Genomic DNA, 7,066 nt, shown 5'->3' with positions numbered 1-7,066 from the left:
ATATTTAACTAACAAAATGTTAATGCATGTCAAGAAAAATTATCTCATTGGATTTGTATTTGAACATAGTTTTGAAAATATAATGTTTGGTGACATGCGTGAACATTTTCTTAGTTTAATTTATGGTCAAAATTTGGCACAAAATACAATGGGGACCAATAAACCCGGACAGAGGTAGTATTGTTCACTTGTGCTCCCTGCCCCTCCATTCATTGAACAACCCCACGGGTGAATAAACATACAGTAAGTACTGTATTTATATAGAACGAACAAGCTCGAACTATTTTTGCGTAGTTCAAAGTTGAGGGTGGGGCTTTTCCCGAGCAGTACCCGCGGAAGTTTTCGGGTAGGCGGTTTGACAGAGAGGCGAGGAGGGTGAGCGAGTGCGGCTGTGTGATTTGACGGCGCGTTACTGCTGGAAAGACTTGTGATATGACCACTCACTATAGTCATGAATTACTGGCGCTCCGTCCGGGGTGATGCCCCCCCTTCCGTTCCACGCTCTAATCTGGTGCATGACACGTCGACCTGGATGCTGGCTCTCCCACATGTCGGAGTAGTAAGAAGGAGCAAAGAATGATGCGGTATATACTAGTACTATACTACTCCCTCCGTTCCTAAATATAAGTCTTCGGAGAGATTTCACTATGGACCACATACAGAGAAAAATGAGTGAATCTACACATAAATGGCATCTATATACATCCGTATGTGGTCCACAGTGAAATATCTACGAAGACCTATATTTAGGAACGGAGGGAGTACTACTCAGGTCGGAGGAGTGCGAACCGCGGCAACCCAGTGAACCAGCCGTGCGAACCACGGTAGCCCAGTGAACCAGCAGTAGAAAACAATAATGTGGTGATATGGCCATAAAAAACAATGTGCTATGGTCCACACTGTAGCATGTACAGTAACACTCCTCCTTTGCATTCACATCGTGCTGGCTCTAGTCTGCTTCTCCAATTAATTTCCTCTGCATGTAATTGAGGATGCATCATTGACCGTTCAATGTCTCGGGAACCGCTACCCTCTTCCTCGTTGGCATTCAAGCACCTATGGACCCGTCGACGACGAGGTGCCTATGGTGACTTCGTAAATTTCAAGATGGTAGTGCCGTGTGTGTGTGCGTTCATAGGGGTGAGTGTATGCACGTGTATATGAGCGCTTGCGTCTGTACTGTGTCAAAAAAACGTAAATGCGTGTCAAAAAGAGACTAGTCAGTATACTCAATATTGTGCACCTCAGAAAGGAAAACGATAGAACTAGTACGTATTTATTTACGGTGCAGATTCACTCATTTTGCTCCATATGTATTGTGTCTCGGTGTAGTCTAGTCACTTGTTGAAATCTCTAGAAGGGCAAATACTCCTTTCTGGTTTACAGGGCTATACTAGCAAGTAGTTGTGTGTACTAGTACAATAGTGGGCTCACATAGCAATTTTGTCTCATGCAAGAGCCTGGCTATATGCGTGCTCCAATGTTCGCAACTGCAACGTTCGGTTTGCGCTTGGCTCTTCGCCTCTTCGAGAAGACGAACAATGATGTTACTACTACTGCTTCCACAGTGTCGAATCCACTACTGCATGTCCGTCCACCGCGAGCGGGACGGATAGCTTGTTGTGGAAGTACTACTACTAAGCAAAAGCCTGTCCTCGTTTGCGAGCAACCGCGCGCATGGGCGAGGGATAAGGCGTGTAGTAAAATCAAGCTTCTCCTCGTTCTACGAGTTGACGCGACACATCATAGCACTGGCCCCACATGCTTGCCTCTAAACTTGGCTGAAAGACCCGCAGTGTATAATATATTTCCTGCAACCTCTAACATTTACCCACCACAAATTAAAATATATGTGGCCGTATGCATCGTTCTGATGCAGAGGCCGGGGAGTCCCCCCTTTTCGAAAAAAACAAATTAAAATATATATTCCTGTCTTGACCAGATGAGCGTGCGAACTACAATCACCAGGGTGACAGGTAGGGCCAGAAGACTATTTTAATTTAAAAAAAAACTTCAAGACGGACACATAGCATGGAGCCGAACCCAACGATTTTAAGCTTACAGGCACGATACACACTATCTAGACTACTCTACACATGAAACTGCCACACGAGCGTCCGGGCTGCGCTTGGTTCTTCGCCTCTTCAAGAAGTCGAACAATGATGGTGTACTACTGCACTGGAGGAGTACTACAATACGCTTCTGGCCATCTGGCACCGATTGAACTGCTGCATGTCCACCGCGTGCCAGAGGGAGAGCATGTAGCAAAAGCTTCTCCTAGTCTTGCCAGCCACCACGCTCATGGGCGAGGGAGGGACGCTCCTGTCTTTGCGTGTATGATAGGTGGGACCGACAGGTGTGTGGCCAACCTGTCATACAGCCAAAGGCAGGTGCAGTTAAGTCCGCGAGGGAGAGGATAATCAAACTTCTCGTTGATGTACGAGTTGACGCGACACATCAAAGCACTGCAGTCGATATATTTCAATAATTTGCATTTACCGATGCATTAATTACCACGCATGCATGCATGTCGTGACTCTTCTTTTGATAGTACTTGCATGTGTTGATTTAATGCACCTTGAAGGATGGTTGTGCACGAGGAGGGCGAGATCGAACAGGACCCGACGATGGAGCTCTCTAAGGTCTCGATGGACCTCACCGTGCTCCACTGCCCCTTGTGCCTCCGCCCCTTGACGCCTCCAGTGTATGAGGTTCGAATACACCTTGTCCATTCGGCTGATTGAGCAAGGTGCAGGTTTCTTGATTGATGTGCTGTTGGATTGATTTCTGCAATGCAAGGGAGGGCACCTGTCCTGCGCGGACTGCCGCGTCAAGCGCCCAGGGAAATAGCGGCAGTGCCAGAAGTGTGAGCGCGACAGTGGCTTCGACGTGCGGAACACGGCGGTGGACTCCGTCCTTTCGTCGATGAGGGTGGAGTGCCAGCACGAAGGCTGTGGGCTCTACGTCACCTACCACAAGCTCGCCGAGCACTAGAGCGTGTGTCCGCTCGCGCCCTGCAAATGCCCCGTGCCCGTCTGCGGCTACGAAGGCCCTCCACCGGCGCTCTACCACCACAATAGCACCACGCATCCCATGCCCATGCACAGGATCCAGTACAGCAAGGTGCTCCAGCTGCAAGTGCCACTGTCGGAGCCATGGCTCTTGCTGTTCGTGGAGGAGGACCACCGCGGGTTTTTCTTGGTCGGCGGCGTGCTCGACATCGGCGCGCCTATCGCTGTGTCGGTCGTCTACATCAGAGCGGGGGCGTCTCCACTGTCGCACTACTTGGCCAAGCTGTGGGCGAACGGCCCGCCGGGGGAGCCCAAAGGCACGACCGACGCCGTCAAGGTGGAAATGGAGGTGACAAGCAGCAAGGATCCCGGCGACGTCGACGTGCAGGAGCTGACCTTCTTGACAGTTCTGCCCAAGCTGCTGGCCGGGGCTAAGCTTGTGTCCCTCCACATTCAGATTGACAAGCTCACGTCCTAAATGTTTCGACAGTGCCTTCTGTTTATCTTAGTAATATGCTAATATAGGGATTACCTTGGTCTACTTTAGCTTAAGAAATGGTGGGTTTTGGTGGCGCTGCAGCAATTACTTCGACATCAGATCAGTAATTTCCAACAGTCGAACGAATATTTTGTGTCTGTTGGATATAAAGTTCCTTTGGGTAAGAGTACTACTTGTCATCAAAATGGATAAAAGGAGATGTATGTAGACGTATTTTAGTTCTAGAAACGTCCCTTTTTATCCATTTTTGCTGACAAGCACTCCCTCCATTCCACAATAGACATGCCTTCCATTTGTCAAAATATAGATGTATCTAGACATGTTTTAGTATATAGGTACATCCATGATAGAGCCAATCGGATGGTTGAGAGCACTACAATTCGTAGCTACAGATGCGTGTGTGACTCCCAGATGCAGAGGCCGGGGGTCATCATCCTCCTTTTCGAGAAAAAACAGACGCGTGTGCGAGAGGACGAGTGCGTGTGTGCACCTCTTCTGTTCCTGTCTAACGTACTACTAAACTCAGAGTACAAGTTTTTGAGCTTGTGTCTCGCCACATTCCAAATTACTCCACGCTATATTGAATTGAAAACCTGTTCACACCGATCACAACGTAAACGGTTTCCCACTTAGGAGCGTATTAGTACCACGCTAGTATATTGAATTCCAAACCTGCACACACCGATCACAACCTAAACGGTTTCCCACTTAGGAGCGTATTAGTACTTGGTTATAAATACTAGTATGCCAAGATGACTGCACATTCCTCCTCAACTCCTCATCCACAAAAACAAAAAGTCATTCAGCATCCTTCCCTTGCGTCTGCCATGGCCAGCGTGAGTGCTGGGTCGAGAGATTGCTACCAGGGAGAGGCGAGCATGGAAGCGGAAGCACGAGAGATGTCCCGCCTCGCTGCGAGAGCAGCCGACATGTCCCGCCGCGTGGAAGTAGCAGCACAGAGGTCCCGCCGCGCCGCTGAAGAAGCACGGAGGGCCCGCCACACCGTCGATGCAGCAGACTGGTCAGGCCGCGCTGCGGAAGCAGCAGAGATGTCCCGCCGCGCCACGAATGTAGCAGGGATGTCCCACCGCGCCGTGGTGGCCTGGGAAAATTTCTCGCAGGTAGGCGACGACTATTACAGGCGCATGCATGCGATCGTCCATAGCCAGATGGATCAGGTCTCCGGCTTGGCAAGGTTGCAGGACGACGTGAAAGCCTCGTTTGAACAGGCTACCAACGTCATCCGGCAACTAAGGGAGGGCAATGAGAGGCTCCGGGCCGAGCGCGACCTGCTGAGGGAGAAGATCGTCCGAAGTGCAGACCAGCAGGAGGAGACCAGTGCCTTGTTGAAGAGGACCAGCGTTATCGTCAAGAAACTTATGGACGAGAATGACATGCTCCGCAACGAGCGCCAAAGGCTGGTGGAGGAATCCGTGGATGTTCTCAAGCAGCATCTTGAGGACAAGAAAGAGCTCATCGCCGCTCGCCACGGAGACTAGTTCCCGCGGCCTGCAACAACACATCAAGAAAGTAGAGATCATCGAGCCAGATCCTTGTCTTCCTTCTTCTTTTGCCCTTGTGTATTTCGGGCGTAGCCGCATGTGGCTTTTTTAATTATCTTTCTAATTATGTAAGACAACTAATCGTCCTTATCTTTCTGTGGAAGATCAATGTTGCGAGGCTAGAATGAAGAAAACTCTTGTTGTGGCGACCCTGGCGTTCTTGTTCTTCTAGTTGCTGCTAGGCTTCCTTCAGTTTCCTAGTTTCTTTTAATGTAATAATCGGTTTAGGATGTCGATTGTGTCGTCGGTTGTGAAATGTTGGGTTCTAGCGCGGATGTTTGGCCTTTGTTGGCCTCTTGGGATGTTGCAATTTCAATCTGGTACTTTTAGTCCTTCGTGTTAGGCTGGAGTTGTGCTGAACTTCTTGTGAATTGTGGTGGTTTTCAGTAATGAAAATCGGAAGGGGCAAGCCCTTCTTTGATCAAAAAAATCGTCCTTATATATTCATTAGTCTTGCTATAAGTTGCAGTAGATGCTATATAGGTCCGTCGGATCTTACATCAAGATCCGTGCTGTCTTTTTCTCTCTTAAATCTCAGTCGAGTGAGACATAGCCACACCATTAAATAGAGGCTCGGGCACCATTAATGGAGACCTTGGGAGAGAGGTGGACGGCAAATGGAGGTCAAAGGGCTCTCCTCCCGATAAGCACGCGCAGGGGTCTGATCGCACGCCTCTCGTACTCAAATAGCTACCCTGCACGGCGCCTCCTAGCTAATAAAAAATGGGGACGCGTGGTGGCACGTAAATGGTACTAGTAAGTAGAACGCCCATGGTTTCAATAATACTTGTGTTTCTGATTGTAACGTGACATCACTTGTTCCAAAATGACTTTGTTGATTGTTAATGTGTGCGCCTTCGCAAATCGGATTGCAAATTTACCACAGCATGTTGGGGCCATGTCATGGCACCAAGTCAAGATTCATTATTTTCATGCGTGTTTTGGATTTACAAGAATAAAAAAACTAAGTTTCTCAATGTTTCCAACCCAGCCACGACGCCCAGAATTTTGAATTTCATTCCCATTTCTTACATGGAACCTAGAAATTTACCCGAGGACACACATGTGATTTTTCAACCAACTTTGGTGCACTGGAACATGTGCTTGTATTTCAAATTTGAATTATGCACACAAAGGTGACACGTTCCCTCCCAGAACCACGAGCCTTCTTGAGAGAAGCTCCGATTTGCAAGAAGCTTATACCAAAATTTGTTCCTATTCGGCCAATTTTTTTTACCACGGCATGGTACTACCATGACATGACACCATGCCAAGTTTCATGATTTTAAAACCAAGTTTCTCAATGTTCTTGACCGAGCCACGATGCCCAGATGTTTGAATCTTATTCTCATTTTTTGCATGGGAGTAGAAATTCAACCGAGGACACAAATGTGATTTTCAACCAAGTTTGGTGCACGGGAGCACATGCTTGTAGTTCAAATTTGAATTATGCACATTAAATGACCAAAAACTCAATTAATGTGTAAATAAGGCCAAACGAAGCCGAAATAATTCCAAAATTTAACAGGGCACTCATGTAGTTCTATGTTGCCTTTGTAAATAAACTCAAGGGGGACAACGTATATCATTTCGCACTCAAAGGTGACACGTTCCCCCTCAGAACCACAAGCCTTCTTGAGAGAAGCTTCGGTTTGCAAGAAGCTTATACCAAAATCTGTTCCTATTCGGCCATTTTTTTACCACAACATGGTAGTACCATGACTTGACATCCATACCAAGTTTTATGATTTTCAGACGTGTTTTGGATTTACAAGAATTTTAAAACCAAGTTTCTCAATGTTCTCGGCCGAGCCACGATGCCCAGATGTTTTAATTTTATTCTCATTTCTTGCATGGGACCTAGAAATTCACCCGAGGACACAAATGTGATTTTTCAACCAACTTTGGTGCACGAGAGCATGTGCTTGTAGTTCAAATTTTACTTATGCACATTAAATGACCAGAAACTCAATTAATGTATAAAAAATGACAAA

The sequence above is a fragment of the Triticum aestivum genome, chromosome 3B, assembly GCF_018294505.1.
Source record: "Triticum aestivum cultivar Chinese Spring chromosome 3B, IWGSC CS RefSeq v2.1, whole genome shotgun sequence".
In the NCBI taxonomy this organism is placed as follows: Eukaryota; Viridiplantae; Streptophyta; class Magnoliopsida; order Poales; family Poaceae; genus Triticum; species Triticum aestivum.
Note: the sequence above shows the minus strand (reverse complement) of the source record.